Source organism: Ictidomys tridecemlineatus, chromosome 14 (assembly GCF_052094955.1).
Source record: "Ictidomys tridecemlineatus isolate mIctTri1 chromosome 14, mIctTri1.hap1, whole genome shotgun sequence".
NCBI classification, from domain to species: domain Eukaryota; kingdom Metazoa; phylum Chordata; class Mammalia; order Rodentia; family Sciuridae; genus Ictidomys; species Ictidomys tridecemlineatus.
Window position 1 is genome coordinate 66,656,468 of NC_135490.1, and position 17,500 is coordinate 66,673,967.

General features: G+C 36.7%; 1 pseudogene; it reads right to left on the minus strand.

Moving 5' to 3' along the window:
* Positions 1–421: 421 nt before the first annotated feature.
* LOC101958831 (signal recognition particle 14 kDa protein pseudogene) lies at positions 422–1,031 on the minus strand (annotated as a pseudogene).
* Positions 1,032–17,500: the final 16,469 nt, after the last annotated feature.

The window sequence follows — 17,500 nt, forward strand, 5'->3', positions numbered from 1 at the left end:
AACTTTTATAATTGTCAGGTTTCAATTAGAATAATCTAGAAAATAGGGCTAAAACATTCAGTAATCACATCATCCAGAATTAGTTATTGCCAGACTATTAAAATGGGGGAGGGGGTTTGAGGGGATGTAACTCAAGAGTGCTTACATAGCATGTGTGAGGCCCTGGATTCAATCCCCAGCGACACACACACACACACACACACACACACACACACACACTCACACAAAGCGGGGGGGGGGGGGGAGATGGGGGGAGATGGGAAGATGGGGGGAGGGGGGAGATGGGGGGGAGGGGGAGATGGGGGAGATGGGGGAGGGGAGATGGGGGAGGGGGAGGGGGAGGGGGAGATGGGGGGAGGGGGAGATGGGGGAGGGGGGAGATGGGGTGGGAGATGCGGGGGGAAGGATCACATAAGCACAGTGCTGATAACAGGTGTTTAATGATACAATGCTCTTCACAGGGATGACTACAGAGACTTTTAAAAACTAATTTAGGAATTTATAACCATGCATCATAAATCTGAAATAAAACTACTTTCTTACCACAAATACTTTGTAAACACTGCAACCTTTCTTCTCTCCAAAATAACCCGAATATCACATGAAAACAGTTAATGGGGGAACCAGAAACCTAGATTTATGAACAAAACTATAAACAAAATGGAAATATGTAATTCAGTGGTTTGGTAAAAGCAGGGAACTCAGTGCTCTTCACTGTGCTGCTTTGCTCTTCTTACTCTTGCTCTTTTTGTCTCTCTTCTTCAGCCCATCCATGTTAGCTCTCCATAGGTTTGAATAAGCCATCTGAAACTTATTCACTTCTTTGGAGCTCACCACTGTGCTGATCTTCTTTTTCCCATCCGTTGCTCTCAACAGACACTTGTTGTCTGAGGGCTCAACGCCCTCCACAGAACCCTTCCTCGGTGTGGGTTTAGTTGACCATCATACTTCTTCAAGGTGATGTAACAACCGACACTTCTGGAAGAGCCTGGTGAGCTCCGTAGGAACTGCTCGCTCTCCAGGAGCACCATCGCAGCGCTACCGGACGCTTCCCGTCAACATAAGCACTCGTGAATCTTTATATATATATATATATATATATATATATATATATATATATATATATATATATATTTATTTATTCTTAAGTTTTAGGTGGATACAATATCTTTATTTTACATTTATGTGGTGCTGAAGACTGAACCCACTGCCTTGTGCATGCTAAGTGAGCACTCTACACTGAGCCACAACCCCAGCTCCATAACTTGGATGAATCTTAAGGACATTGTGTTAAATGTCCACCAGCTGTAAAAAGACAAATACTTAATATGAGGTACTTTGAGTAATTTGAGGTAATTTGAGCATTCAGATTTTCTGTCTATGTTACCAGGATGTATGGAGAGGGAGAAATGAGTTATTGTTTATGGCTACAGAAATTTGTTTTTTTTTTTTTTAGATAAAAAGTATTCTGTAGACAAATATTGGCACTGATTATACAACAGTATGAGTGGACTTAATAGCAATTAACTGTATGTATGCTTAAAATGATTAAGATGCTAAATTTTGTTATGTATTTTTGCCACAGGTTTTTTAAAAATCAAATGTGTTTCTATATACTAAACAACAAACAATTGAAGGCTACAATATAAAAAAAAATACTACTATTTGCAATACTGTCAAAATATGAACTATTTGAGGATAAATCTGACAAAAGGTGTGCAGGCATAGTGTTCATAAAATACTACAAAATATAGCCAAGAGAAATTTAATAGAAAGATATGCCTTGTTTTGGAGTTAGAAAGGTCAGTGTTGTTAAGATGTCAATGATTCCCAAATTGATCTATAGACTTAACATAACTGCAATCATAATCCTATCATTTGTAGAAACTGACAAGCGTATTTTTTAATTATGATGGAAATATAAATGACATGTACTTGTTATACAACCTTGAAAACAAGAACACAATTGAAGGATTTATACTCCCTCTTTTAAACAGTTTTTTTTTTCCTCATGCAGGAAATATCAGTGAATTGTATTACCCAGGATATTCCCCTCTCATCATATATCTATTTTTAAAACCCTTGAAACAGTATTAATTGTTATATAGGAATGTTAGTTTAGTTATCCAAACACTTATCGTTTCTTTACCTATAATTCTTTTTTTATATATATATATAAACTGGCACAAACCCAGGGCCTTGGCATATGCTCTACCACTGAGCTCCACCTCAGCCCTTACAATTCCTTCATGAATCTCAGCTCTCTCAGTTAGCACTTCTTTCACTCGGTTTGAAATATATCCTTTAAAAATCTCTTTAGTGTTATGCTGGGGTTGTGGTTCAGAGGTAGAGCACTCGCCTACCATGTGTGAGGCACTGGATTCAATCCTCAGCACCACGTAAAAATAAAATAAAGATATTGTGTCTGCCTATAACTAAAAAATGAATATTAAAAAAATTTTTTTTAAATCTCTTTAGTGTCTTTGGGAGAAAAGATATTATTCCTCCCCAACATCTAACTTTAATTTTTTTTTTACTTTTAACTTTAAAATACTTTTTAAAAAATTTGTTTTGAAATAATTTCTGATTTACAGAAGAGTTATAGAAATAGTACAGAAAGTTCTAGTGTATCCCTCACCCAGCAATTGTGACAAATACCCTCACCCAGCAATTGTGACAAATACCAAGGGGTGATGCACCCTTCTCATCACATCATATCAAGGACCTACTACATAATATTAATTTGAGCTATTACTGGTGTTGTTGACCTTGGTCATTTAGTTAAGGAGGTTTCGCCACGATGAAGTTGTTTCTTTCCATATCTTTGTTAGATGCCAGTCACCAAATCTAGACAACACTCAAGAGGAGGGAAACTCTACCTCCTGGAGAGAGGAATATACAAGAATTGGTGAACCTATGTGAAAAAAACAAGCACTCCTGAAATTATCCTCTAGAGGGGAAGGGAATGGTGCCAAGGACTGTGGAGGGGAGAGGATTACGAGTTCTCCCCTCTGATAGGTACATTGGACTGGCATCTAGGCTGCTGCCTGTCACTTTCATAAGGCAACTATTCTTGACTCCCTACCACCCATGGTAGAAAGCTTACCTGCTACCCCATTTGCTTGCCCTCCCCATTTTCTACCTTCATCAATTATCTGCAGTGCCTCTGATATGCCATGCTTTTCCATACTTACATGCTTCTGCACACACAATTCTATTCTGATTTGAAAGTTCTTTCCTGCTTTGTGTCTCTGGAGCAGTAGATGATGACATTATTATTTCTGCCTGGCAGTAATTGGCCATTCCACCATTCTATTCAGGTAGTTGCATGATGGTGGCTGATTGAATACCTGGTAAGATTAGTGACTCCTGAGACTGATAAACCCATCACCTTTCTTTTTCTTTAGTGTGGACTGACTTTCTAAGTTAGAAGTAATATTATGTTGGAGTACTATGATATATGGCATTCTATAAGTCCATGAATGGTGGTGCTAGAAGAAGTACAATGGGCAAAGGAAACAAATCAATGTTCAGAGTAAGTATCTATCCCTGTGAGGATTTATGGTTGCCCAATTCATGAAGGGGTCCAGAGGCATGTCATCAACCTATTACCAGCTGACAATTGATTCTTCTTGAAAGTGGTACCATGTAGACTCAGGATTGATTACTGTTGATAGCATGTTGAGCACTCAGCAATGCAACTGGTCCATGATACATAAGGTTAACCTTGGTGAGTGGTTTCTTCATTGCTACCTTTACCACTTTTCATGAGCCATTAAGCAAGCAAGTGGCTGGAAAAGGACTGGCATCTATAGCGGAAGTCATCTTGCTGACCTGATTATTATCAGTCTTCTTTGTGTGTAAGATTTTTGGTGAACACTTACCTGGGCACAATAGTTGCATATTCTTAGCATGTTCTCAGATATTTGTTCTAAAACCTCTTTCCCAAAGTGCCTTGTTAGCAATCTTCCAATCACGGTCATCCTAAATCACTGATCATCCAGTCAAGCAACTAGTCTTTGCCTATGAATTGACATAGGTTCTTAATTCAGGCTACTCTCTTCTTCTGGATGTAGTGAACGTGCTTAATGTTCTACCCACTAGGAGGATTTCTCTGCTTTACTATCCTTCAGTGAACATCTTCTGAGGGAGGGCAACTTCTGAGCAAGACTACAACACCATAGGTACCATCTGTAAACCAGATCAGAATAGTTCCTCACTCAACTGGATTTAAGGAATTCTCCATAAGGACACAGCAGTATACTTGTTTGAGCAGAGGCTGGAGCATGCCATGTTTAGACACAAGGCAGATAGAATCCATCTGCTGGAGGAAAGAATTGTCTTCCAGAACCTGTTCAGGCATAGTCCTTATTATGCATACCAATTCCTTTTGATGTAGAGCCTGTGGGCAGGAGCAGTGGAAAGGCCAACTGGATCAGCTGACACTCAATTCATGTAAGGAGGCTTAAGTTACATGGTATTTTGATGTGTAATGGCTAGGTGCACAATCTCTACCAAAGCCCAGTGGTAAGACAAGAGCTGTTTTTCAAAAAAATAAAATACTACCTGTTTTAAGAACTTAGGGCAATTCCTGTGGAGCTTCAGAGTGCATCTAAATCTGCTCCAAACACATAGATAAGGGCTGGGGGATGAAGAAGTCACTAGGTGCACAGACTGGGTCTTTGTCTAGGCTTGGCCAGAGAGGTTCCTGCAGCTCAGGATTGTTTTAGAATACAAGGTCCTTCATGATCTGGCATTGTTTGCCTCTAGAGATTAATCTCCTGTAGTCTGTTATACTCACCTTTCCTCAAGCCATCCAGAAGCACTTAAAAATTGATGTTAGAATTATCATTGAAATTTCTTCAGGAAAAAAATGCTTTAAATTAATTTTCCATTATCAATAAATTCTTGATTAAAGAAAATTATTTCTGAGCAAAATACCAGTGATTTTGCTTAATCTTTTTAAAAATATTTTTAGTTGTAAATGAACACAATACCTTTAATTAATTAATTTATTTTTATATGGTGGTGAGGATCAAACCTAGTGCCTCACATGTGCTAGGCAAGTGCTCTACCACTGAGCCCCAGCCCCAGCCCTTGCTTTATCTTTTTGAAAAGAAACTTTTGTCATAAAACATAGCAGACCCAGTGGTTTTGGAGGTTGAGACAGGAGGATCAGGAGTTTGAAGCCAGCCTCAGCAACTTAGTGAGGCTCTAAGAAACTTAGCAAAACCCTGTTTCTAAATATAATATTAACAGGGCTGGGAATGTGGTTTAGTGGTTAAGCACCTCTGGGTTCAATGCCTGATACCCAAAAAACAACCAAATAAACAAAAAAAAAAATAGCAGAATATGTGAAAAATAGATAAAACATGAAATTTACAGATTCAAGATTCCTCTGTTGATTCAAGCTTCAGGGCATAAAAAGAAGAACAGAAATTCATAAGCATAAATTTAAGCCAAGCTAAGTTAGAGAAGGTTCAGTGCATGGCCCACTATCTTCATTTTTCTCTTTTTTGGGATATTTCCAAAAGTAATTTTCCTAATATTCAAGGTTCTTCATTTCCATTAACATTTTAAAAATTCCTTGGACTATTTTAAAAAATTCTCTTAATGTTCATTTTGTCCCCTTCTTGCTTATCTCTCTGAGGTCACTAATGATAGTTTGGCCCTCCAGATTTTTGCTCCTTGTGTACTCTGATTCTCTAAATTGAACTTTTTCTGTTTACTTTTGTTTCTGTCTTGCCTCTGTGCTGGTCTGCTTAAGATTAAGTGTGGGATACTAAACTGGTGATTGGAAGATCTGACCATGTGGATGGGCTCACAGTCCTTGGGCTTCCAGAGGGCACTCTCAATGTATTGTTCATGGGGAAGAGTTCCCTAATTAAGTCTTTAAGTCCTTTCTCTTGAGCTGTTTGATTTCCCTAAAGAGGGTCAGTCAAATCTCTTTTCTGCAGGGGAAGGGTCTGGCTTCAGGTACTTGGACAGCCAGTGGATAGAAGCTGAAGGGGTCTGATGTTCTCTGTATTCAACATTCAGTATGCATATTCTCTTTCTCTCTCTTTTAAAAAAATAAAAGCTATTTTGAAGTAATTTCAAACTTAGAGAAAATTTGCAAGAATAGTACCAAGAATTTCCATATATCCTTTATCCATATTAACCAATTTTTAGTAATTTGCCAAAGTTAACTTTTGAGTCCCCCAACACACACACAAATTATTTTTTATTTTTTGGAATTATTTGGGAATAAAGATTGGTACATTAAATCCAGTAACCTCTTAATATTTCAGTGTGTATTTCCTGAGAATAAAAATATTCTCACATGCCATCTCTTAATTCTCCTGTCTTTTGATATGTTACCTATACTCCAAATGTGGTTGGTATCCACTAATCCAGAGACTTTCTGTTTTACCCATACAGAGGATAAATCTTATTTTCTGTGTCATCTGAAGCTCAGGAACTGTTGCTCAGTGATGTGCAGTTAGGGCAGACAATCTAGATATTTCATGCTTCACATACAGCTTTTACTTAGTTCTCCTTTGTTTAGCCATGCCCTTAACAAATCCAGGAGGCAATAGGCGCTGCTAGTTTGTCCTTGATTTTTTTCAGGATCCTTCAATATAATTTGGATTCCTTCTTACCTTCCTTGGCTGCAATCTTGGGAATCTAGCTTCCTGAGGTCTTCTAAGTACTACATGTCCACCTGCTTTCTAGTTTTCAAAGTTTTTGTCTCATTTCCTAATCTCTCCATTATTGTTATAGTTCTTAAAAGTACCTCTCATTCTAGCTTCAGTAAAATTTTAATAAAGACAAAAATTGTGTTCAATCAGCCATATCAATCCCTTCTCTTGGTATAATTGTATGTTTACCATTTTACCAAATTCTTAACAATGACCAATTCTCCCATTCACATTGGATGGAGACTAGGGATCTGTACAAGAAAACAGAAGTGTTTAGAAAGAAGGGTTCTTCAATCCTTTGTCATGTTAGAAAGGCAGTTAGACCAAGACAAGATGATTCTGGCAGAAGGAAGTTAATCGCCATATTTTCTTGATATATAATGCACCATTTGGGAGGATCCACAAATTCAATGTCATAATCTTTCTTTCTTTTTTGGTTTTTCTTTCTTTGCTCTCTTCTTCTTCTGCTATTCCTTCCTTTCTCAAAAAGTTTAAAGTTTTAAATAAAGGATGCATCTTAAAATTGGAAGTCTCTTTAAATCTAAGACATAGAGCATTCTTTTCACAGTGGAGTTGCTTTTTTTCTTTCTGTTTTTTCTCAGTACTGGAGATCAAATCCAGGACCTTGCTTATCCCAGGCAAGTGCTCTACCACTAAGCTATATCCTTAGTCCTGACACTAAAATTTTTTAAGAATAATGACCAATTGTGTTATAGAAAGTTCTGCAACTTCTTTTCTGTTTCCTCATAATAGATTCGAAATTTGCGTGTAGGTATGCTGGAAATTGAACCCAGGGCTCTGTGCATGCAAGGCAAGAACTCTACCACTGAGCTACCTCTATCTCCAACCCCCTAACTTCAAGTGTTTCATCCCTAGTCAGAATACTATAAAAGTAATATTTTATCTTTTTCAAGGTTTCATCTCTGAGATATGGGAGTTCCATTTGCCCTTCATTGATAAAGTTATTTCTTTAAAAAAACTTATTGTGATAAACACATACTATAAAATTTATGCATTTAGAGTGTACAACTCAATGATTTTTTACAAAATTCACAGAGTTGGGCAACTATCATCACAATAAAACTTTTGAATATTTTCATCCCCTCCCCCAAAAACTACCCATTAGTAGTTACTCCTCATCTACCTATAGCCATCCCCCTGCTTTAACCACCAACCCTTAACAACCGTCAATCTGCTTTGTCTCCGTAGATTTACCTATTCTGGATATTTCATATAAATTGAATCATACAATATGTAGTCTTTTATGACTGACTTCTTTCACTTAGCATAATGTTTTCAAGGTTCATTTGTGTTGTAACATGTAATTTCTTTTTACAGCTAAATAATATGCCATTCTATTGATATGCCAAACTATATTTATTTATTTATCATTGATGGAAATTTATGTTATTTCAGTGTCGAGCCATTATTAATAATTCTTCTATGGATATTCATCTACAAGTTTTTATGTGGACATGTTTTCATTTCTCTTGGGTATATACTGAGGAATGAAATTCTTTCTATCAGTATTTGATCACATACCCATATGTTTAAATTTTTGAGAAACTGACAAACTTTTTCAAAGTGTCTACACCATTTTACATTTCCAACAACAATGTATGAGGGTTGTAATTTCTCCATTGCATCACTGACACTTGTCCATCCTTTTATTAGAGACATCCTTGTAAGTTATAAATCAGACTCTTACTGTAGTTTGGATTTCCTAAATGAACAATGATGGTGAGCCTCTTTTCAGGTGTTTATGTATGTTTGTTTTGTATATCTTCTTTAGGAAAAAAAAGCTATTTGAATCCTTTGCCCAGTTTAAATTGACATATATTCCTTTAATTATGATTTAATCTCAGTGGTAGAGAAGGTTGTATATATATATATAATATATATAATATATAATATATATATGCATATATATGCATATATTTGTACACATATATATGCATATATATGTACAAAAAAGTTTCATTGTTAACCTCTTACAATTATGCCTTTGAACCATTGTGTTATTTGCATGTGCATGTGTTTATAGTAAAAATAATAAGAAGAATATAACTTCACTCTTTTGCATATGGGTGTTTAGTTTTCTACCACAATTTGTTGAAAGACTATTCTTTCTTTCTCCCTTATATTGTTTCGGAACTCTTGTTCAAAACCAGTTGACTATAAAAGTAAGAATTTATTTCTGGACTTTCAGTTCTATTTCATGAATCTATATGTTTACATGTATTTCCAGTATTACACCATCTTGTTTACTGAAGCTTTGTAATATATTTTGTTGTTGGAAATTGCTGAGTTTCTGAATTTGGTCTTTTTTGAGATTGTTCTGTTTCTTCTGGGTCCCTTGAGGTCTGTGTGAATTTTAAGGTTAGTTTGCCAATTTCTGCAAAAAAGTAGTTGGAATTTTGATAAGGATTGAATTGAGTCTGCAGACCCATTTGGGAAGTAATACCATCTTATCAGTATGAAATCTTTTCATCTGTGAGCATGGGAGTCTTCATTTACTGAGTCCTAACATGTTTCTTTCAGTAGTCTGTTACAGATTTCAGTGTACAAATCTTGCACTTTTTTTGTTAAATTTATACTCAAGTATTTTATTCTTTTTATGCTATAGTAATGGAATTGATATCCTAATTTCATTTTTGGAAAGTTCATTACTAATGCAAAAAATGCAATTGATTTTGCACATCGATCTTATATCCAGCAAACTTGCTTATTACCTCTAATGGTTTTTAATGGATTTCTTAGGATTTTGTACACAAAAGATCTTGTCATCCATAAATACACAGTTTTTTTTTTCTATTTTTTTTTTTTTTACTTCTTTTCCAACTGGGATGACTTTTGTTTCTTTGTCCTGCCTAATTGCCTTGGCTAGAAACTTTGTTACAGTGTTAAAGAGAAATAGTAAGAACAGACATCTTTGTCTTATTCCTAATCTCGGAGGAAAACATTCAGTCTTTCACTAAGTATTACATGTGGGGTTTTATCAACCCTCTTTAGCAGGTTGTAGAAATTCCTTTCTATTCTTATTTTGTTTAACATTTTCATCATGAAAAGACATCATATTTGCTAAATGCTTTGTTGGCATCTATGGGGATTAATCAAATTAATTTTGCCCTTAATTTGTAATATTACACTAATTGGTTTTCAGATCTTAAACCAACCTGGAATTCCAAGAATAATTTCCATTTGGTAATAGTGTATGATCCTTATTATATGTTGCTATAGTCAGTTTACTAATATTTTGATGAGAATTTTTATATCTATATTCATAATGGCAATTGGTCAGTAGGATTTTTTTTGTAGTTTTTTATGATTTTGTTTGTTTGTTTGCTTATTTGTTTTCCTTGTGGTATCTTTGAATGAATTGAGAAGTATAACCTACTCTTCTACTTTTCAGAAAAGCTTATGAAGGTGTAGTATAATTCTTTAATTCTTTAAGCATTTGTCAAAATTTACCAAATGAGGTAATCTGGACCTGAGCTTTTCTTTGTGTGAGATTTTTAAATTACTAATTCAATCTCCTTAGGCATTACAGTCCTGTTCAGACTTTCTATTTTTGTGAGGGGAGGGTCATTTTGAGTACTTTGTATCATACTAGTAATTTGTCCTTTTCATCTGAGTTACTTAATCTGTTGGCATGCAGTTGTTCATAGTTTTCTTTAAATCCTTCCCACCCACCCCAACCTAAATTAGAGTGATTTCCTCTTTTTCAGTCTTGATTTTATAGTTTGAGTCTTCAATTTTGTTTTCATCCCTCAGTCTAGCTAAAGATTTATCAGTTTTTCTAGTTGTGTGTGTATGTGAAAGACAGAAAGAGTGGGTGTGTGTATATGTTGTTGTTGTTGTTGTTGTTCTTCTTCTTCTTCTTCTTTTTGTTTTTGAAGTGCTAGGGATTGAACTCCAGGGCCTCTTGTATGCTAGGCAAGTGCTCTATGACTGAGCTACATCCCCAAGCCCTTTTATTTTTCTAGTTCTTAAGGTAGAAAATAAAGTTGTTGATTTGAGATCTTTCTTTAATAAAAAATATAGATGTTTAGTTGGTGAAGTTAACATTGGTCACCTGATCAACTTATTCTCTGGTTTCCTGACCATAGAGTTATTATTTTTCTAGGTACTCTGGGATTGAAACCCTCAGGCACACATTTCTTCCCTCCAGAGGTATAATGTTATTAGAATATTTCAGCTTGTATTGAGCCAGGCTGGCTGAAGGCTTCCATCAGGAAAAGATTCTGAGTGTCCCCAGGCAGTCACTTAGAAAAGGAATCTGAATCCAAACCTAGACTAGATGACCAGGGTGGCAGTGTGACCAGGGGCACTGTAATGCAGGGGAGGTTAGACATACCTCTGACCCAGCCATCCAACCCTTGAGGGTGAGTGTGAGAAACTAAGGCAGAATATTTGAAGATGAAATAAAGATCCCCAGGTAGGGAGTAAGCTTTTCAATCATGGAAATGGGGATTTTTCCCATGACATTGTCTCCCATAAGTTAGATTGTTTTGAATATTGAAAAGATGTGGTTTTATATATGCTTTGAACTGAGGAAGCTAGTCATTCCAATGGCACTATTTTGTGTTTTGTTTAAATTATGACTACGTTTATGGATTACTTTGTGTGTGTGTGTGTGTGTGTGTGTGTGTGTGTGTGTGTGTGTGTGTAGAATTGAACTCAGGTCCTTGACCATGCTAGCATGCTAAGCACACAATCTACCCCTGAGCTGCACCCCCTGCCCCTCAGTGATTTACTTTTGTGCCGTGTGACACACCCAGAGAAAGATTAGTTTCTGAAGGTAAGATAGAATTCTGAAGAGAATTTTGCTTATTTTGTTTTATAGATGTTTTATAGACTGCTTGGTTTGGATCTCCACACCTAACAGTACCTGAAAGAAGGATTTTAACTTTGTAAAATCAAAGGATTGTTTGATGAATCATTAACATAAGTTTCTAGCAAGAAGGCTAACTGGAGGGTCAACAAAAGACTTAAAAAAACCAACCAAAATATTTAAAGAAATGGACGCATCTGAAGAATTCAGGTGGAATTCCTTTAATGGCAGGAACAAACCAGCCAAGAAGTCCTCAGAAGTAAGTAAATAAACATTAAAGCTGCTCCATAATGAAGCAGAACCTCTGTATGGGGCACCAGGTATTCAGGATTGGGTCTATGCCAGGAGGGGAGTTACTCTCTCCCCCAAATAATAAAACCAGGATTCAGCAATGGTAAGTCTTTGAGGAAAAGAATGAACTAGGAGAATACATACCAAGAAGAGACAGACAGCAATGGAAATTGTTTCCATATTGGGTTTGGGCAGAATTTTTAGAAAGAAAAGGAAATATTTCCCTGACATTTTGTGGCCTTTTGGAGGGTTTTTGGCCTAGTTTTCACACTTTACATGGTCCAGGAAACCATCAGCTAAGAATTTCATTTTGAAGGGGAACAGATGGGGCTTGGAGGTATAGCACTGTGGTAGAGGATATGATTAGCATGTGGAAGGCCCTGGGTTCAATTTCCAGCACAATAAAACAAAAAATAAATATAAAATGGACTAGATCTATGGTGCTTCAGACATGTAGCAGAAGCAGATGCAAACTCTCCCTGGAGGAAGGAACTCTGGACCTAGACCTGGAAGAAACCTGACAGAGAAAACTTAGACAAAGATGAGATAATTAGTCAAAATCACAGTGTATTTTTAACAAATTCAGCCATACAAGTGAATCACTCCAACAAAGACTTCAGATACAGGAGTCATTTGATAATAGCCAGAAGTGCCCATATAATGTGCCCATATGAGGTGCCCATTTTAAAAAAAATATTTATTTTTGAGTTTTAGGTGGACACAATAACTTTATTTTTTATTTTTATGCGATGCTAAAGATCGAACCCAGTACCTCATGCATGCTAGGCAAGTGCTCTAACACTGAGCCACAACCCCAGCCCATGAGGTGCCCATTTAAATTAGAATTTCAGATAAACAATAAATCAAATTTTAGTATAATGTGTCCTGTGCAACATTTGGGTAATCTTTTTTTTTCTTTTTTGGGGGATCCCAGAGATTGAACTCAGGGGCACTCAACCACTGAGCCACATCCCCAGTCCTATTTTGTATTTTATTTAGAGAAAGTGTGTCACTGAGTTGCTTAGCACCTCGATTTTGCCGAGACTGGCTTTGAACTAGAGATCCTCCTGTGTCAGCCTCCAAAGGGGTCATCTTTATACTTTAAATAGTATGTGTTTTTTTACCTGAAATTCAAATTTAATCTGATATTTTTTATTTATAATTGCTAAATCACTTTTTTTTTTTTTTTTTTTTTGTACTGGGGCACCTTTCCACTGAACCACATCCCCAGCCTTTTAAGTTTAACTTTTATTCTGAGGTAGGATCTTGCTAAGTTGCTGAGGTTGGCCTTGAACTCAGGATCAGCACCATTACACTGAAAGACCTATGCAACCTCATTCTACTTGGGACCTCATTTTGCTCTGAAACTTAACCTCTTCTGACCTACTGCAGTCCTAAAGTCAGGAAAATACCACAGAAAAGCTCTGTGGAAACTGTTCTTGGGAAAGCCGCAGATGGTGATCATCTAAGATAGGCCAAGATATCGAAATATCTGAAATTCCAGATGGCCCCCACCTAGGTGTGGTGACCAATATCTAAACTAGAAGTCCTGCAGCTTGGCACGTACCCCCCTTGCGACATCCTCATGGTTTAACCCCTTGAACTAACCAATAATCCTTTCCAGATTCTTTCCCGCCACTTGATATGCTAATCATGTTTTAGAGTTGTTTTATGATTTTCCCGTCGTGTGTGATGATTTTTAAAGAGATGCTATGATGTATGTGAAGTCCCTGCCTTCTCCAAAGAGTGTATAAAACTGCTGCAAACCCTGCGCTCGGGGCCTCTCAGTGTCACCAGTTGCTGTGTGCACAGGGAGGACGGAGCTAGCTTGTAATAAACACCTCTTTGCTGCTTACATGGATCTTGGTCTCTGGTGGTCTTTTGGGGGTCCCGAATTCGAGCATATCAACACCTGGTTTTAATTGCTAAATCTGACAACCTTAGATTCAGATTATAAAGTAAATATAGCTAATATATTTAGGAAACAAAGGAACTAGAAAGACTACAATGACCAAGAGACCATCAGAAATCACTGTATAGACATGAAAAAGAAGGAAAATGGACATTCTAGAAATGGAAAATATACAAATTAAAAATAAAAACTGCATGGAAATATTGGGCGTGAGTGTACCAATGCTGCAACTTCATTTGATAGGTATATAAAAAGCTTTTAAATAAGGGTGAAAATTTCAGGATTTTTAAAATAAAATTCAATGTATTCTCTTATTGCAGATAAAAACAAATCTAAATGTATTAGTAACAATAAATGTAAATAGGCTGAAAAATACAATTAGTAATTATAGACTTTCTGACTGGATGTATCTGTCTGGTTCCTGTCCAGTTTCTTTTCCCTGCCTCACCATTCAGATAAATCACTCTGATTCCATAGAGAAGAGATAGAGGAGAGGGAGAGACGGGGGAATTTATGCTTGTACACACAGCAGCATCTCTATGATAGCAACTGGAAGCTACAGTTTTTACCTCTCTTACCACCATTTTTACCACTCTTAGGTTCTAGACATTGTTCTTTTCCATATTTATGTTAGTTTATAAATTTTAAGATGTGAATTCAAACATAGTTTTAAATTTGCAAAGTATGTTAACTACATACTTACAAAATTTTCTTAGAAAAAAATATCAGTATTTCTGGGTAGTGAAAAATGAAGCTTTTGCCAAATACAATAGTAAGAATATGAACCTACGTAGCTCTACTCCCATTTTCAATTTCTTTCAATGTTCTCATTCTAATTTCTGTGTGTGGTGTGTGTGTGTGTGTGTGTGTGTGTGTGTGTGTGTGTGTGGTGTGTGTGTGTGGGGGGGTGTGCTGGGCATCAACCCAGGTCCTCATGCGTACTAGGAAAACGCTGCACCACTGATCTACATTCCTAGCCCCTCATTCTAATTTCATAAGTTCCTTTTTTAAATACCATTTCCAAGATAGCTCCATCTATAAGGAATAAATATTTTCGACAATTAATCAAGAACATTGTAGTACTTTATATTTTTTGATAAACCTATAATATAAAACTGTCTTCTGAAAAATGGCCTCTAATATGTTTTGTGGGGAAAAAAAAAAACATAGATAAAATTGTGGTTGATGTTCCAGTATCTACTCCACCTCTCTTCAGCAGCAGTGTGGCTGGGGAACTGGGCCTACCTTAAGTGTGTGTGTGTGTGGGGGGGGGAGGCTGAGGACTCTAAAGGTGTTCTCATCCTCTGTTCATTGCCTAGTTTAAGAAGGGGCCTTTTATCCCATCATAGTTAGTGGGTCTGAGAAGTTGGAATAAAGTTCTGGGAAAGTTTTTTGTTGTTGTTTTTCTTAAAGGAGAACACTGGGAATCCAGATTCATTCTCTCCCTGTGGATATGACAAAGAAACATTTAATTTCAAATTTTGTCAGGAACCATCCTGCCTAAATATGCCTCAGTGGCCCAGCCTGCCTCTTCACTTTACCAGCTAATCTTATCAAGGACTTCATTAGTTAATCCAGTTTGAGTTCCATTTTCTATAATTAGGAGCCAGAAGTTTTCTAATTATGTAAGCTTTCATCATGTTGTGGTATTATTGAAACATTCCACTACAAAGCTACTACTGAGAGAGCATGTCCACTTTTTGAGTCTGGAAAACTTAGCAAGAACTCCCTGGATTGCATGAGAATGAAATGAGAATAGGCAACTCTTCCCCTAAATTTTCAACTATATATGGGAATCATTATATGACAAACAGTGCTAGTTGCCAACCCCATATCTGTTCTTTCATTCTCAAAAACAGAATCTGATTTATTCTGAATAGCAAAATGTGCCTCTAGAATGATATACTCAAGTTTCTTTTGAATGTAGAGATGTAAGCAGAAGTTATTGTGTAGAACTTGCAGGAAAGATCTTCAAAAAGAGGACAGACTTTGACATGTTTCCTTTTGCTTCTTGTACCTTCTTGTTTTGTGGAATGCAGACATGAGGGTTGGAACTCCAGGAGCCAGTTGGGACCATGAGGCAACCTTATAGATGAAAGCCACATGATAAGATACTGGATAAGAAAGACAGAAGGAGCTTAGGTACCTGATGATTGCATAGCTGCCTGCCTCTGAACTTCCATTACATCAAAAAGAATAAACCCCTATCTTACTGGAGCCACAGGTTTGCTCAAAATCGCAATTAATGTACTATATAGTTAAGAAGAGAAGGTCTGGAATCAGATCTGAAGTTGATATCTTACTCTTAGCTAATTAACTGTGTAACCTGGGGCAAGTTTATTAACCTCTCTAAGCCTCAGTTAATCCTCTGTAAAATAGGAATAATGGATGGTACCTATATGATACATTAAATGAGATAATACAAGCAGCTTGCTTAGTACAATAGCTGGTAGAGATTAACGATTCAGAAAATGTCAGTAGTATATTTATTATTTCCTAAAAACATACAAAAAAAATCAAGACAAGACAAACATTACCTCTTTGATACTTAGTATACATGTAGTTAGAGATCCTTCTTTCTCCTGCCCTCACAGCCAAGTATTTATTAAGAGCACAGTTTACATTCACTGTATCCACTTATAAGCAGCATTGGCTACTATTGACTAGACATTAACTCTTTGCCAAATGACTTATATATATTATCTCCAATCTGCAAGTCAGTGAAACTAGGGAGGACTCTTACTTCCATTTTTGTGAAAGAGGCTCAAAGAGATTTAAGTATTTCGTTCTAGCTGAAACAGATGAAATGTTCAGAGTCAGAATGGGAATCCAGGTATCTCAATGCAACTTCTGTTATTTGCATTCTGTTGGTACTTCCCAAAACTGCTAGAGCATCAAAGTCATACAGAGATCTCAGGACACTTCCCAAGTTCTATCAAATCATAATTTTTCTCAACCTCTCTCTCTCTTGTTTTTGGTGTGTGTCCTGTGTGTGTGTGTGTGTGTGTGTGTGTGTGTGTGTGTGTGTGTATTGAACCTAGGTCTCACTAGGTTTCCCAGGCTGTCCTCAAACTTTCAATCCTCTTACCTCCACCTCCTGAGTCACTGGGATTACAGGCATGCACCACTGTGCCTGGCTTAAAACCATGATCTCTTGACAAAGAGTCCAGGAATTCATACACAGAAAGCTCTCTAGGTGAATCTGATGCAGCCAGATTGACATAGGATTTCCCTATACTTTTTCTCATTCATGTGTTCCCCAACACATCTCAATTTGGCTTCTGATTTTACCCCTCAAACCAAATTGCTCCTATAACAAAGTCACCAGACATTTCCAATCTTGACCTTTCACAGCATTGACATTTCTAACTTTCTAACTTTCTTTGCCTTCCAGAACACTGTACTCTACTCTTGGATTTTCTCGGGTTTTTTTTTTTTTTTTTTTTTTTGAGTTTTCTCTACCTCTGGCCATGTCTTAAATGTTGATACCTGTGCACCTTGGTTTCTAACCTCATTTTCTTCTTACTTTAAACACTATTCCTGAGTGATCTCATCCACTTCCATGGAAGTAATTACTGTTTATATATTACTGACTCCCAAACTGGTATTTCTAGACTCGTTCTTGGCCACTGGGTCTATAAGTCCATGTACAAGGAATTGCTAGTTGAATATAACTTAGTTCCCTTAACTCTCAATAAGTCCATAATGAAATTTATGATTTTCTCAAACAACCTGCTCCCAGTTTTGGTTTCACACATGTATTAGCCAGCTTGGGCTGCTATA